General features: G+C 41.8%; 1 protein-coding gene across 6 annotated transcripts in view; it reads right to left on the bottom strand.

Annotated features, from left to right (window-relative positions):
* The window catches only part of STARD13 (StAR related lipid transfer domain containing 13), a 308,854-nt gene that overhangs the window by 268,250 nt on the left and 24,609 nt on the right, over nt 1-15,995 (bottom strand). The gene's annotated exons all lie outside the window — the stretch shown is intronic.

Below are 15,995 nucleotides of genomic sequence, written 5' to 3'. Positions count from 1 at the left end.
TCTATTAAATTCCCCCAAGAGCTCCAACAGCCTTCAGTAACTCTTTGGTGCCCTGCTTTTACTTCAAGCTTCCTTCATATCAGCAAGATAAATTTAAAGTCCTCATCCTACTCTTCAAAGTTGTTTTGGTGCCTTTGACTCTTCTTTCAGCTCCCTCTGTCCTTGCATTCTGTGGCCGTCCCCACCGCAGGGGTGAAAGCCCGGCACCGGGGCAGAGGCTTCACGCCAGCTTGCCAAGATCTACTGCGCTCAGCTCATGAGAAACCACAATAAAAATAAATCTCTCCTGCCGTCTTCTGAGCAAAGTATAAACAGAAAGAATAACTCACAGGACGCTGGTGTTTGGGATAAGAACAGGCTCAGGCATCTGCAGAAATTCCCAGCTACTCTGAAACCGGCCAGCCTGGGGAGCTGGAAGCAGCTGGACCGTGGTAGCTACTGAACCCTGCACAAGTTTATTAATCCTGCTTATTGGGCTCTTTCTGATACCTAAACCAGCTCACTGAATATCTGAAGGAAAAACAGAGAAAAATTCAGTTGCTTAAACGTAGGCTTCTAGTGCCCTGTGAGTCATCCTGGACTGCCCTCAGCTCCAAGAGGTGTGAATCTCCTCCAAGTCCTTTGACATATCTCCTGTGTGGGTATTGTAGGTTGGCAGGGTATCTCAAAGGGCACAGGTAGGCACTTGTTCAGGCAAATGAATTGTACCTTCTGTTTACCTACTAGGCTATTCAAAGAATTTAACTTCAGGCACCTAACTTTGGTGACTAATTTAGGATTCTTCGGTAAGAGCCTCAACCTCTCCTTTGCCTATATAAAAAGCCTACGTTCTTAATGTACGCACCTAAATTCGGCTGGCATAAGTACTGTATAACTTCCAAAAAAAAAGAAAAAAAAAAACACTTATGAGTCTTCTAGTTAAGCAAAGAAGCTCCTGTAGGAAGCCAAATTGATCAAAATTGCCAGCAGCTCTCTGGTGTGTAAGGACCTGTATCTGTGCTGCAGTACATTATTACGGAAAGTTTCAAGGCTAAATCAGAACATACTCAGAAAACAAACAAGAACAAGCGCTTTAGTGCCATGTGTATTAAATCAGTTTGTGGCATTTCGGCTCCCCGGGTTTGTACCCCTATCAGTCTTTCAAAGTTTCTGCAGTGTTTTGGCAACACGCTACATTTCTCAGTTGGAATACGCTACTTAATGCAAGACTGGTAAACAGCTTGAATAGGCAGGGCTTTGATTTATGAACTGCATCAATATGGTAATGAGGATGTTGGCTGGGCAATTAGTCTTAAATTGTATAAGCTCACACTAGCTCTTATTATGAGTACAAAGGTTTGTCAGAACACCTCTGAGTTCAGTATTTCAGAATCCTCTAGTGCCTTTATACCTATTAGACCAGAACTGTTGCAAATTAAAACCTCTGCTACACCTTCTGAATCTAATATCACTAAACCATTTGTATGAAAATATCAGCAGTAAATAGATGCATCCATTAAAACACTACTTTGCATGCTGTTGTTTGTGGGTTTTTTTTTCAGTCCAAGATGGGCTTTGGACTCCAGCAATGTCTTTATCACCCTCTCTAATCAGTGTCTGTAATGAATGCTAAATAAATGGTGACCCCCGCAATAAACGCCTATTACTACAAAGGCAGTGCTGGAGGGCAGACTCCTCCTCTCAAGACCTGCTGTGTGCATGAGATATAAATGGCAGCAGGGGAGGACCGTGTCAGCCTCGATGAAGATAAGTTATTTCGGCGGGAGCAAAAGTTATTTTGGGGGAACCTCCTGTGATCCCTATCTGTATGCGCGATAAGGCCAAGGCGGATCCTGCTCAATCAGTTTTGGTCAAGAAATATTTTTTGGTGGAAGAACTCTTCCCTCAAAACCAGCATATTTTTGATGGCTGGCCCAATGCATTTTTGTTTAATCTGAAAAAAAAAAATATATTCATTTATGTTGAGGGATATTTACTCCTTTTTTTTAATCTATCTAATTTTCCAGAGCTTTCAAAAGAAAGAAGTGTTCAAATATGAAGTGTTCAGATGAGAATTTCAGTATTTTCAACCCTTCTATCTCTTGCTTCCCCATGTGATTTTTGGTTTTTTTTTTGTATTATTAAGTATTCAGTTAATTTGACAGAGATTCACAGTTCTTTTGAATTCTTCTTTTTTAGGATAAATTTATGGGGGTTTTGCCCAATTATACTAGGCCAAGTCAAAACACCCAGCAATACTCTAGTGACAGCGGCTATAGAGGTGTCCAAAGTTTTATTTATGTACAGAAGGAAGTGTTTCTTAAGCCAAGGTGCATATTTGAGGCCTGAATAGCTATTTTGAACAAATTCCCTGTTTGCCTTTCTGTTTTCAGTCATTTCTTCTCCTCCCTTTTGAGATCTTCCAATAATTAGTTACACTATCTGTTTTCCAGTTTCAGTTGTTAAATTCCAGATTTCTACTTACTGAGATTTCTTGTTGTGTTTGCTAAATTAGAGAGACTTATGGTATCGGATGATCTTTTTTCCCGTAGAAGGGGTCTTTCTAGACTTTTTATCAAATAACAGCTCTCCTTTTTGGATAAACCCAAACAACTGAACATTTCGAATGGTGTAACAAATGTAGTCTAAAAGTATCTAAATCAGCTTTGAGCTTACTACGCTCGGTCTGAAAAATAATAAAGCAGTGGAGCTGAGGCATACTGCTGTGATGCGCCTTGTTTGTGCTATCCAAAGAGATCCAAAGAGACCTTTACATGGCACCTGCAATAAATGTACGCCAAGTTCAGAGGTCATTTTTGAAGCTCTTGTCTGGACCCTCCATAAGTTTGTTTTCTTATAGCATAAATTTCTTCTGTGAGCCTTCCTCAGTTTTTTTTCTATCTGTGACGCCTTACCTCTATGCAGAATAAAAATCCTTTGGGCATTTCCATGTGACTTTGTGGAATGAAGCAGCAAATAATGACCCCCATCATGAAAAACTGTTCAATCCACTAGTTGATGCTACTAGAAATTGTAAAGGGTCTATTATACCTGAAGCATAGTCTACAAATGACGAATGGGCTGGATATTTTCTTCCGGAAAGAAATTTGAAGTAGAGAAAAATATCTGAAACTTTCAGTTTATGCAGACTAAAAGGTATATGAAGCAAAAATGCAGGAACTTCTTAAGTTTTTCTAGCTTTCCTCTCCTACATAAACCACTTCTTTACAACCTTTAATAAATAAAAACAAAAGATAAGTAGAAATCTTAATCAAAGGCGATGTCCATTGCCTGGCAGGATGAAGCTCACACAGAACATGAAATTCAATTAATCTGATTCCCATGGAAACACAGTGTTGGTGCAAACTCCATTATAGAGCCCTTTAAACAAGCAGAACGGTTATTTCCAGGTTCTACAAGCATTCAATCAAATGGTCAACACCCTCTTCTCTCTAGGCAAGGGCCTCTGCAGCTCTATTCAAATATATTAACCTCTGAGATAGATGGTGTCTTTCATCCTCTCTTTTTAAGTACAAAGTGTGGTGTTTAATGTAAGATATTTTCTTTCCTTCAGAGTGCTGCAGATGAGTCATTAATTCAGATATCAGAGGAGCAAAATTAGCCAGTTTTCTCCCTTGAGACAAGAAAAAAAACCCAACAGTTGCCTTGACTGAGTTTTATAAGTGCCAGAGATTCAGTTTTGGTCTTCATTCATTAAAATTGCCAGTGTGCTCATTTGTGCACATTACACATTCATTTATAGAGATTCTGTTATGGGTCAGGATGTCTGCACCGTCACAGGATGAGTTAAAGATCTGTCAGCAAATTGGTTTTTCATGAGTATAAAACACCGTCACTGTAGATCATACCAGCGCAAAATGTTGGCGTATGTTTGTCATGCTAGATATAGAATCTTTTTTTTAACAACGAGGAATAATCACCACATTGGTAATTTTTAGTTAAAAAGCAGAAAAACAAGTAAATATGTGTATTTGACAGTTTCACTAGCTTTCTGGTCAGACAAATGGTAGAACAAATGCTCTCAGTTTGTGCTCTCGGTGCCTTCCTACCCTAATGCTCCATATAGTTTAAGTTGTTGATACTTTCATCACAAAATATCTTGAGAGGGCTCATCTTCAAAAAGCCATGGGCCTCTCCTTTTGAAAAATATCAGCCTCTCCAAAGGCATCATTTTTGCAACGATAAACTTTCTGATTTCAAAACACCAGACGCTCTTTGGCTGTTTTTTTTTTCAAACCTGTTTTACTCCCCGCTTCTCTTAAGAGAAGCTTAAAAATTGTAAGAGGCTGTAACTAATGCAAACCTTGGCTCCTTGAGCCAAAGCGACGACAGGGCGAAGCAGCCGTATGAAATATGGACTTCCCTCTACACCTCAGCCAGGCACAAACCGCAAACCACCCGCACCGGGGAGAGCGGCAGGGACAAGAAAGGAGCGATGTCACCCGCACCAGGGCATGCACTGCTGACAGGTTTCTCGCTGCCACCTCCCTCTTTCTTTAAACCCCAGCAAACGAACATCGCCTGTGCTTTTTTGGTGGTGGGGGAACATGTAAGTGGTCTTGTTCGTCTTTCGTCACCACCAGCTGTGTGAACACGTGGCAGTGCCTGCGGCCACAAAGGCGCTCTGTATTATTAGCCATGGGGCTGCGCTGCTTCAGTTGAGCCCCGCTTTGCAAGGTGATGCCCACAAACAGTGAAAAGTGGAGCTACTCTCAGGCTTTCTCGGGAAAAATAGAGCCCCGTGTAGAAAACAAAGCAAAGGATGTGGGGTAAGTGGGAAATTGGCTGTGCTACTTCTCCAAAACTTACATCTTCAGGGCTCCAACAAGCCCTGGAACAACCGTGCGCTGAGCTCAGGAAATAGGTTGAATGAGAAGAAATAAATGGGAAAATGAGGATTTGTATTTATTTAAAATTTCTGTCGCTCCAGCAGATGAAAATTAACTACCTTGGTCAGGGGCGGGTTGTATATAGATATAGAGAAAATGATAACACCTCCCTGCAATTGCATATATTCACAACTTAATGTATTTATTAGCCACTTTCTATCTGATTTTAACCTATTATTTTTATGGTCTAAAACCCCAAAAACCCATACACTGAGGGAATATTGGCACGTATGCAAATGCTCAGACAAGATCTGTCTTTATTAGAGAGTCTGGGCTGTACTCCGCACGTTTGTTACAGTGCACTGCTGCCAACAGCCCTTTAAATCATTGGGAGGGCTGTTGTGATGTTAGGTTCCTAGGAGTTCCCATTGCAGTGAGACACTGACAAATACGAGACTGAGAGTTGCCTACACACCTTCATCTTGTTCCCACTGAAAATGTGTGTTGTAGTATCATTTTTAATTACACAGTCCTGCAGTTTTGTAGCCTGTGGTTTCCCGCGTCATCCTGCACATGAGACAGGTGACGAACAAGGTGTCAATGTGGGAAGGGCCATGGTAAAAACAAGACCTACTCATTTTTGACTATGTGCTGTGATAAGTAATTACTGTTGTTTTAGCATGCTTCTGTGTGAGTTATTTATTTGTATTTGTGTAATTGTGCAAGAGGCTATGTTTCCCTTTAATTTCAATACAGTACCTACCTGGCGGTGTCACATTTTTAGTGAATTCTTCTCATACGTAACCTTCAGTTAAGTAAAGAAATATTAACTTACATAAACAATTCCAAAGATATTTGAAAGTACCCTAAACAAACACCATACCAGTGAGGGTACAGGCAAGCAAAAGGTTTTTATGAGATTCTACCTGAGATATTGCTGAGTTTCGTTTTCTCAGAGCAAGATGAGGAGTTCCAGTGAGTTTACCTGCTGTGGGTTTACTGCTACAAAGTTCCCTCACCACTCTCCATTTATCTATACAACACAGAAATGTAGGAAAACGGCAATGCCCACCATTGATTTGCACCAACCCACCTCCAGGCTGAAGATGGTGTCAGCGTTCTGGGTGCCCACAATAACTCTTCCAGTTGTGAACCTCCACTTATGCAATTAAGATAAAATGCTGGCGTACTAACTTCCAGGATTTGCTTTGGGAGAGTTTTTACATGGTGGTGTCAGGCAAATACTGTATATGGAAGCAACACTTCAGAGACAGTTTCAATGCACCTATAGAAATGGCCACCATACTGAGTAGGTGTATTTTAAGGGGTAACTGATATTGAAAAGACGGTTGGGAAGGTTCCCTCAAATGTATGTACTTCTTGCACAGCTGGCAGTGGCAAATAGTTATATACTGCCCAATCTAAATGCTCTTTATCAAACACCACGTGGTCTCAAATTAACATTTGTGTGGCAAGATTTCTGTTTACTCTGACGGGTACTTGACCAGGTAATTAAAGAAATAAAATTATGCCAATTCCAAGATTTTCCAAATTGTCCTTTTCCATTTGCTTCAAGGAGCCTTTATAGCTTTATTTTGTGCAGCATCTTCCATATGGGGCGTGCTCCATTAGTGCATACTTGAGGAGCTTACCCTACACAGAAGACAGACAACTGAGGGTAAGCAGTCACATATTTGCATGCCTGTCGTTACAAATTCAGCAATGCCTCTCACTCTGTAACAGCTAGCATGACTCTTAGGAATTTCTAAACACTAGGTACGCTGACATTTAACCAGGAACAGTGGCTGAGGCTGAAACAAGTGCATGCGATTTTTTTCCCCTCCCAAAAGGTACGTGACAAATCACCCCCCGCAGAAGTGCAGAGGAGCTTAGGAATCCCTTGCAGGAGCACCTGACAGACAGAAGTGTCTCTGGCCTGGGGACCTGGCTGGGTCGGCAGAGATAAACTGACCACTGGTGATGCAGGGAGAGAAGGCAAACACCTTCAGAAGCCAAATTCTAGGTGAAAGATGGGCATTGTATGCTAGGTGTGCTGTAAAAAATGAGCGTTCTTTGGAATTAAAACAACTGGCGATTTTCCAGTGTGCTGTTTTTGAAGCCGCCTCTTTGGCTCCTGCGCATCTGCCTCGATGTTCTTCACCCTCTCACCCAGGCTAAAAACCTTTCAAATTGAAAACGTTGCCTCTAGAAATTCAGCAAATCTAAAAATATCGATCTTGCAGAGTAAGTTCAAGTAGCCTGCTACATTGAAACGAACATCTGGTTTTAGAGCTTAATTTATGCTGTTGTTTCTTCTCATATTTGCTAAACATTAGCTTTCCCTCTCTTGCAATGTTGTTTTTCTACAAGTTGGAGCACTGTAGACATTACAGGTAGGCATATACAGAATACTGGAAGGGACTGAGATCTATAAACATTACTGGGCTGAAGGTATCACCGCTTAGTATCTAACATGGTTAGCTGAAGTGGGAATTGCAACTGCCTCCCTGCTACCAAAGTAATTTCACACCTTGAGAATAAAATACAGTTTTAAAAGGATTGTTGGGAGACATTATTCAGTAACACACCTCTCAACTTATCAAAAACTTCTGTTTCATAGGCTAGTAGAAGATACTGAGCCATAGGATTTGTATACCTTTTCCATCCTTTGCAGCCTCTGGAAAGTTTTTTCCTGTACGATCACCATTATTAAGCTATACTTGTCTACCCTACCCCTTCCTAACAGTTAGCAATAATCGTCTCTGCTCAAAGGAAGGGTAAAGGCCAGAAAGGTGAATGGCAGAAAGGGTTATGGCAGTAAGAGATGTGACAAGACGCCTGTCTGCTACAGGGGTATGAAAATTCAGGGGGTCAGAATAAAAGAGAGAGAGGTTGAAACATAAAAAGAACTAATTCCAAGCTCTTCCCATGTCACCCCCAATAAAATTTAGTTGTTCAGCTCCATCTGCCCAAGGCTTATCCTCTGCCAGAGGTTTCTCTGACAGTCCTTAGGACCCTATTCCCACTTATTTCCCCCTCCGCACTCCCTGCATGCCCATTTGTCCTACCTGTGCCAAGCCCCTTGGCACTCCTGATGCTCCCCTTCTCTCGGTGGATGCTCTGCAGTGAACAATACCTTGCAAGCAGGAATAGGACTGTCCTCGTAGCCTTGGCTGGGCCGGCGGGAGAGAGCTGCCCCCCTCTGGGGTCCGTGACCTGCCTCTCTGGGGGCAGCCTGCAGGCAGGGAGGAGGGAGCCAGGGTAGCTCTGCCTTCTGGCAAGCCCAGGCAGCTCTGCCTCTTGGCAAGCTGAGCTGTCTGACCCTGGTGGTGCCTCCAGTACATGAACAATGCATCTGGAATTAGGACTTTTGTGTCTCTATCTTGACGTGTAAAGTGAGGACAAAGATTAAAGGAAAAGACCTGAGGAGCAGAATTGTCTGCTCTTGAGAGAGAATTGTCTCCCTCTTGAGGGAGAGGGATTTGGGGAGGGCTCACACAGACTGAAATGAAGGCTCGTTTTCCCAGAGAGCTGGAAATGCTTTAGATGTAGGGTGAAGGATGATTTTTTTGCGCTATACGTTACTTTGAGTGATCTGACTGACACCTTACTGGCACTGGGCAGAGAACAGGTGAGCTCATACTCGGTACTTACATATGGAGTCATAACTCAGCCCATCTTAGAAAGACTTTGAGTCTCAGTGTCAGAAATAAACTGCAAAAAATAAATAAGTGGAAGCAAGGAGCAGGGCCTGGGACTCTCTTCCTAGGGAAGTTCCTCTCACAAGAGGCCAAGGACCGCAGAACCATCTTGCTTGCCAGCTTTTGCCCTATAAATCTAATGTCCCTTTCAGGGGGGTGTTTGGTGCTGGCAGAACTGTGCCGTGCCAGATTATGTTGCAGCCTGGTGGCTGAGATGGACTTTGCTGGAAAGTTGGAGCAGTGTTTCAGATTGAGGGTCTAGAAAGCGAATTTTCCAGCTCCTGGGCAATTGATGAGAAGCCTCTTCTGCTGCTGCCATTAGAGCATCGTCTCTTCTGGGTTAATAGACCCACCTGCCATAAATGCCACTAAGCAGAAAATCTGTTCCCATGAAAAAGTCCTGGTTTACAGGCTGGGGTGCTAAGCAGAGGTCACCATGAGGGTCTTGCCACAGGATGGGTCAGGAGGGTGTGGAGGAGAACGCAACACCCCAAGCTCCCACGCTTTTACAGGACTGAGAGCAGGCTAAAGTGCTGGTTGCTGCTGGTCTCCAGTCTATTTGCTAGCCAGGTCTGAGTTTCCATAGCAGGCAAGCCAGCAGATCCATTTTTAGACTTAAACCACAATGGAAGCCAACATATAGGCAGCACTGGTAAACCTGGGGGGTCAAAAGGAAGGTTATGTAGAAGCTGAGTTTAGCAGTGTGGATACAAGCACAATAAAAAGATACTGCATCTGGCAAGGAAGAAACTGCAGAAAAAGATCAAGACAGTAACAGTAAAATACTGGTAGCATATAACTCCACAACCTAGTTAAATCACTGAATTTCAGCACTAACAGCTAAAACGTAGTGAGATAAAAATAGAAAAGAAAAAAAGTCATCTTAAAGCAAAAATTCAGAAATGAAGACATGATGCAAAGATGACTCACAAGCAGCACTTTGGATTTAGCTGGCATGCATAGGGAGCTCCCCTATTAAAGGGAGCTAAGAATTTGTCAATGCCAGAGGGCTGTTACAACAGAAGAGTTGCTTTAGCCCCAAAATGGTGTTTTCTAACAATGCTCTGCCTCCTGATAAGGGAAGACCAAAGCTGACTCAGAGAACTCTGAGCTGGGACTCTGCCCAGAGGAATAATATGAATCATCTAAACCACTCTTACAGCTCCCTCTGTCAATTTACTAAAAGCATCATATCTGCAGTTGGATCTGTGGTTTAGAAAATGTGGCCTAAGGTGGGATTTTTTTTGCCACTATGTCAATACCTTACAAGATCCAGAATGTGTTTAATAGTAGGTTGATGTGGATTAAAAAATATCACTAGAATTCTCAAAATATAATTCCTGCTTTCTCGGGATAACATCTCACAGAAAGACAGGCTTCAAAAAACATGATTTTAAAGTGATGAAATCTCTGCTTCTTCACTGCCTCTTTCCGTGACTCCTCCTTTGACTCAAAGGAGTTATGCCATTATAAAAAAATGTTATTTATATTGTGGAAGGGCCAGGGAGCCATATAAAGCATCAGTTCTTTACTGTGTGAAGTGCAGTAAATTCATAGGAACGAGTCCCCGCTCAAGGAACTCGCAGCCTATACCTCTGAACATGACACGACACAAATAACTATGGAAAGCACAAATAACCGTACAGGAGGTGGATCGTGATGAGCATATATAAACACAAATATTGGCCAGTCAGCCCCCAGAGCCTCATGAGGCTGCTTGAAGGCTGTAGAAATACAGATGCATCACACACTGCTAATTTCACAGGCACGTCAGGGATCATTTTTAAAAAGCACTAAAAAGCATTTTTTAAAAGCATAAAAGCCTTACTGACTTGTGCCTCAGCACTAAAAAGACATTAGGGTGTCCTGGGGGTTTTGGCCACCCGAAATTCAGGTGGAATCAAGAAGCAAAGGACAATTAAGAAATATAAGTGAAAATATTTTCAGGGGTCTTGTTGGAAGACCACTTAGCAAGTTGCTGGTCTTCCGCTTTCTATATGGAAGTTGGACTCAGGGAAGATTAGAATTGTTTTACTCATCCAGACTACTTCAGCCATCTACAGTAAGTATTTTTAAAGTGTTGATAGGTCAGTGCAACCCCACACTTTTCTGTTGTATGTTTAGTATAATTATTTCTTCTAAGTGGACTTTCAGTCTATTTTGAAGATTAATGAACCATTTATTCTCAGACAGAAAGTAATTAAAACCCATGCATTCAAATGACAATAATTCCAGCTACTCAAGACCATTTTCCACATTTGTTCCTCTTTCACAAGATTCCATAAAGTACTTAAAAAAAAAAAATCTATCACAATTACGGGGGAAAACCATCTACAAGAGAAGAGAGATGTGTATATAATTTTAGAACATTTTGCACCTTAGAATGTCTGGAATTAAATTTTACATCAAATTTAAAGGCTTCTGTATTTTACCTTTCATCTTAAGTAATACATTACTAGAAACAAGATTGATTTTTACCTGCAGAGCATTTTGTGAAGTAATTCTCAGTCGGTCACCATGTTTACTCTTTAAAAAAAAAAAACAATCCTAGAAAACTGCTCTCCAGAGAGATGCAATTTGTTTTGGCAAAATAAGTCCTCAACAAACTTATTTTCCTAGCATAACATAAAGCAATTTCTTGAGTGAAATAAGCGATACGGGCAAAGGGAACTGTTTGCTGCGATAACTGAATCTAGAATTTCTTCCATGAGAAATGTCTTGGTCAGAGATGTGATTCTCCTCCATTAGCCACTCTGTTCTTGTTTAATGGAGTTATTAAAGACAGTTCTTCAGAGGATACCACACCAAAGAGCAACAACAACAACAACAACAACAAAGGATTAAACCCAGTAGGTGGTTTGCTCCCAATGACTGGCTGAATCAGAGCAAAACAGATTGCTGAGGTGTGTCTTCTTCTGAGGCTCACACAGTCTTGGTTTGGCATGTTTACGGCTGTGTCATCTAGTTGTATTTTGTTAAAGTTGATTAATAGAACTAGATCATATAGATATATCATCTAATAAAGCAATGCACGGCAGTACTCTGAACTTTCTGTAAAAAATGTCACTGCTGCATTATTCATTTTATTGACTAGTGCACCCAGGCAATTAACCAATCTGAACTGCAAAATAAAATTGAAAGTGTTAGGGTTTTTAGTATAGCTGGAAGACTCAACTGAGGCAAGATGTGAGGAGATGGGATGGAAGCAAAACTAAAGCTCCTCAAAGACGCTTTGTTTAAAAAATGGTTCTTTTCATTAAACTGTGTGCAAAATGATTTCCCACCAAAAAAAATCACCTATTTTGAAGTAGAAAAAATGTAGAAGTGTTAAAAGTAAGTTTATGTTTGTGTACCACTACTCTGACATGCTGTAGTATGATGTTATAATAGATCAAATACTCTAGCTCTTCTTTTATTTCTGAATTAGTTTAGGGAAGCATTTTATGTGCATTAATAAAATGCCTTTTCTGAAATAACAGAAAATATTTTGAAACTATAGAAAAAAATAGTTTTTCATATGAATTCTTTCAGGAATCCCTGGTTTGAAGAAATTAACAGAGCTGTTTCTATCCTGAGCTGCAGTGAAATATATTTTAAAATGCTAAAAAATCTTACAGGATATAAATTATGATTTCTGCTATGCACCTGTCCAAACCCTAGAGAAAATAGTCTCTGCTCTAGAGAAGTCACATGAATTGGCAAAATTGAATAAGAAGGATTATTAACCTTATTTTAAAGATCATTATGTCTGTCATAGATACTGGTCTGAAGATATACAGATGAAAAAAACTGAAGCTAGTAGAAGACAGCCTCAGTTTTACTTACTGAAGCTGCTTTGGGACAGAAATGGCAAGGAAAGCCCTGGAGAAGAAAAATTGTGGCACAAGAAGATAATTGTGGGTACAATTCTGGCAACTGCGATGATAAATTTTTCATAAAGTTGCAACCATAACTTGTGAAAGGACCCCAGAAGCCCAACCAGTCACCCAAGACTTACTCTATAGTCCAGTCTTAGGAACAGGGCCCATTAGGCACAGTCCACGTGACCAGTTTTCAATGTTTTCCTCAAAATGAGATGCATGTTAGAAGAGTCTGTCACTCTCCAGGGACAGCAGAAGGAGCATAGTATGACATGGCCTAGGTTACCTTTGCTGCCTGGATGAATGTCACCAGGACTATCCAGGCCAAAAACCACACATTCAACCAGGAGACACCCAAAGCAATCTCCTGGGAGAGTCTGGTTTATCTAGGAGCATCTCCATTGCTAGAGGGGACCAGCACAGCGCTCTGACATGCTATGGGAAGCTATCAAAGTCTCAGTACTTCAGCAGGGACCACTGAAGGACGTAGCGGTTCTAGGCATGTCCCATCCCCAATTAGTCTACAGGTGCTATAGACTTGGGATTAGTCTATCTAACTGGTTAATAGGAAGTTTCACAGAATCACAGAATGGTCGGGGTTGGAAGGGACCTCTGGAGATCATCTAGTCCAACCCCCCTGCCAGAGCAGGGTCACACAGAGCAGGTTGCACAGGAACGCGTCCAGGTGGGTTTTGAATGTCTCCAGAGTTGGAGACTCCACCACCTCTCTGGGCAGCCTGTTCCAGGGCTCTGCCACCCTCAAAGTAAAGAAGTTTTTCTTCATGTTGAGATGGAATTTCCTGTGTTCCAGTTAGTGCCCATTGCCTCTTGTCCTGTTGCTGGGCACCACTGAAGAGTCTGGCCCCATCCTCCTGACACTCACCCTTCCCATTAAAAAGAAATAAAAAATGTGCAGAGTGTACACAGAGATTTTGGCAGAAAGAACTGCTGCCTCATTATTTTCTTACACTTCTGGTGGAGTAAATAAATCAACTCTGAACATTGTTTAGGAAACATGCAGCATGAATGTAGACTGTCTGAAATAACCTGCTTATTGATGCCCCATAGGTTCAACTTACGTCTGACATTAACCTTTTCTCTGAGCAGCTTTTTGATTAGTAGATGATTAAGTGATTGGAAATGGGTGAAAACAAAGCTACTCAGCTTGCAAAGGGGCAGACCACTGTCCCAGTTGCCTCTGTGTGTCCTGACATTTTTCAGAGTCAGAAGCATCAGCTGAAAGTGGGCCATCTCCTGCACAAACTGATTAAAAAACTAACCATTGCAAATTCGTGGAGAGACACTTTTTCCCCTTAAAGGGAGCCTAAGTTCGTGCTTCGCCTGCTGTACTCAGCTTCCAAATCAGATCTTTTATTTTTCCCTACTACAAAAACATGAAATGAATGAAGGAGCTGGAATGCCCATTTATCCCAGTACCATATTATTATTTTCGATGTCACAGAAACCTTACTTTTCACCTGCCAGAAGTTCATCGGAATCATGCAGTGTGTTCTTCTGCAGCACCAGACCACAGAGGGAGTCATGCCATTTTGCAAGACCTACAATACTATATACATAAACCTTTAAAGCAGTTAATGAAAAGAAAATAATTACATATTTCTTGCCATTAGCCTTTAAATATTATCTGTATTTTTAACCCCTGGAAGCTTAGCTTTGAGGACACCCTCCCCAAAACAGCACAGTAGATTGAAACACCAAAAACAATACAGAAAAAGAGCCATTTGTGACTGACAAGAACCATCAGCTGGGCATCCTGAGCACACCATCACACCGCAACAGTAATAAATAGGTTATTACATCAAATACCAGTTTCCACTACCTTGTTTGCCAGATTATTACATATACAGAGTAGTCTTCTGCTGAGAGAAATACACTTCAGTTTCAGCCCGTGACCCCACATTTTACCTTTTTGCTATAGATTCAGACCTAGTTCTGCCTTCGCCCCCTTAGGTACTTGTACACTGTAATTAAATCCTATCTCACCTGCTCCTTTTTCACGGCCCAACATGTTAAGGTCTTGGAGCCATTTCTTCAGAAGACATATTCTCCCATCTCCTAAATTAGCCTTGTCCTTGGACCCCTTCCAAAGCTTCCTTAGGGAATGCACCAAATTACAAACCTCTTGAAAGATTTAGAGGTCCAGCGGGGCTGCACGTGGTGCAATAACCGGGGGAGGCTGGCTTTAAAGGATGTGGCTGGGCAGGTTAAAGTCAATGGAAGTTCAACCGGTGGAGAGATTAGAGGATCAAGGCTTAAACAGTCTGAATGCAGTTATGTGAGCTGAAGACATTCGCAAGGGATTCAAGCAGCGTCTGTTCAAATCCTAAACCTAGAGCTAACTTTCACTTATCTGTCTGCATTTTAATGCCTGGTGTAAATAGTTAAGGCTGTGGGGAACCCCATGGAGTAATTGCAGTTTGCTGTACGTGGTATGTAGCTGGAGGGAGACACCTGAATGTGTCTGAGATGCTGCGGGGAAGGAGGACAGCAAGTGTCCCTGCCCTGGAGGCAGGGAGGGAGGCAGAGAGGGAGGAGCAGCTCTGGAAGCTGCTGGATCCCCATCCTGCCCAGAGCCAGGGGCAGGAGACTGCCTGGAGCCACCAGACCCTCTCCGCTACAGCTGCTGGTAGGGGAATGAAGGGCACCAGAGCTGGAGCACCAGCAACCCCATCCCATGGGATGCATGGAGAGCTCTGCTCCCCAGCTGCAGAAGGCTGGACTGCTGCCCATCCCACCTGGCAGGCACCGTGATGGGGGAACGTCTAAATGCAACGAATACATCACATAAATAAACCATAAGTGTAATTTGCCCTGAAAGCGAAAGAAATGTTCTGTTTAACTATGTCTGGTTGTTCGGTGATTGCAGCGAGCGCTGTGACAGTCACTCTGATGTACTGTGTTCTGCTGAACGGTCTCTTAATAATAGCTGTGTGACAACTCGTAAATGACATTTCTCATATACAACACCCGATAATGTCAGCTTCGCTACACTAATACACCCATTTCTCTAATATCTAAGTCTTTCAGATATCTGGAGAACGATGTTTGCCTAAAAAGAACAGAAATTTTTGCGCTATTTGTCAGAAGACTTTGTGCTCTGTTTCCCACAGAAAATAGTGATGTCCTTTCTCTGTCATAGGATAGCCCTAATCCTGATAGGAATATGAAACATTAAATAAAAATAAGGGTAGGAAAACAGATTGCAGTATTTGCCCATTTATCCCATGTAAATGGGTCTAATAAAATAAAGTTATTTTTAAAAAGCAATACTGAAAATCTTTCAGGGAGCGGGTCAGTTCTGAGACACACCATTCAAAGGCCTTTCCTGTAAGAGGCGGACTCCGAGGGCTAGACAGCACATTCCCAAAACCTGTGGAGCTCGGTGAATGTTGCATATCAAGAGCATGACTGTTCCTTAAAATCCTCCAGTGCATATTCTGCTAAGGATCCCTATAAAATATGTGTCCAATCTAGTATTTTGTATATCAGTCATGCCCCCTTTATAAAAGACTCCGGCCATAGATCATCTAGGCTTGTTTAGTCTTTATCTGACAAGTATATATGCAAATTCCCAGAATCACTTC

This window comes from Larus michahellis, chromosome 1, assembly GCF_964199755.1.
Source record: "Larus michahellis chromosome 1, bLarMic1.1, whole genome shotgun sequence".
NCBI classification, from domain to species: Eukaryota; Metazoa; Chordata; class Aves; order Charadriiformes; family Laridae; genus Larus; species Larus michahellis.
The sequence above is the reverse complement of the archived record's forward strand: the minus strand, read 5'-3'. Positions and strand labels throughout refer to the sequence as shown.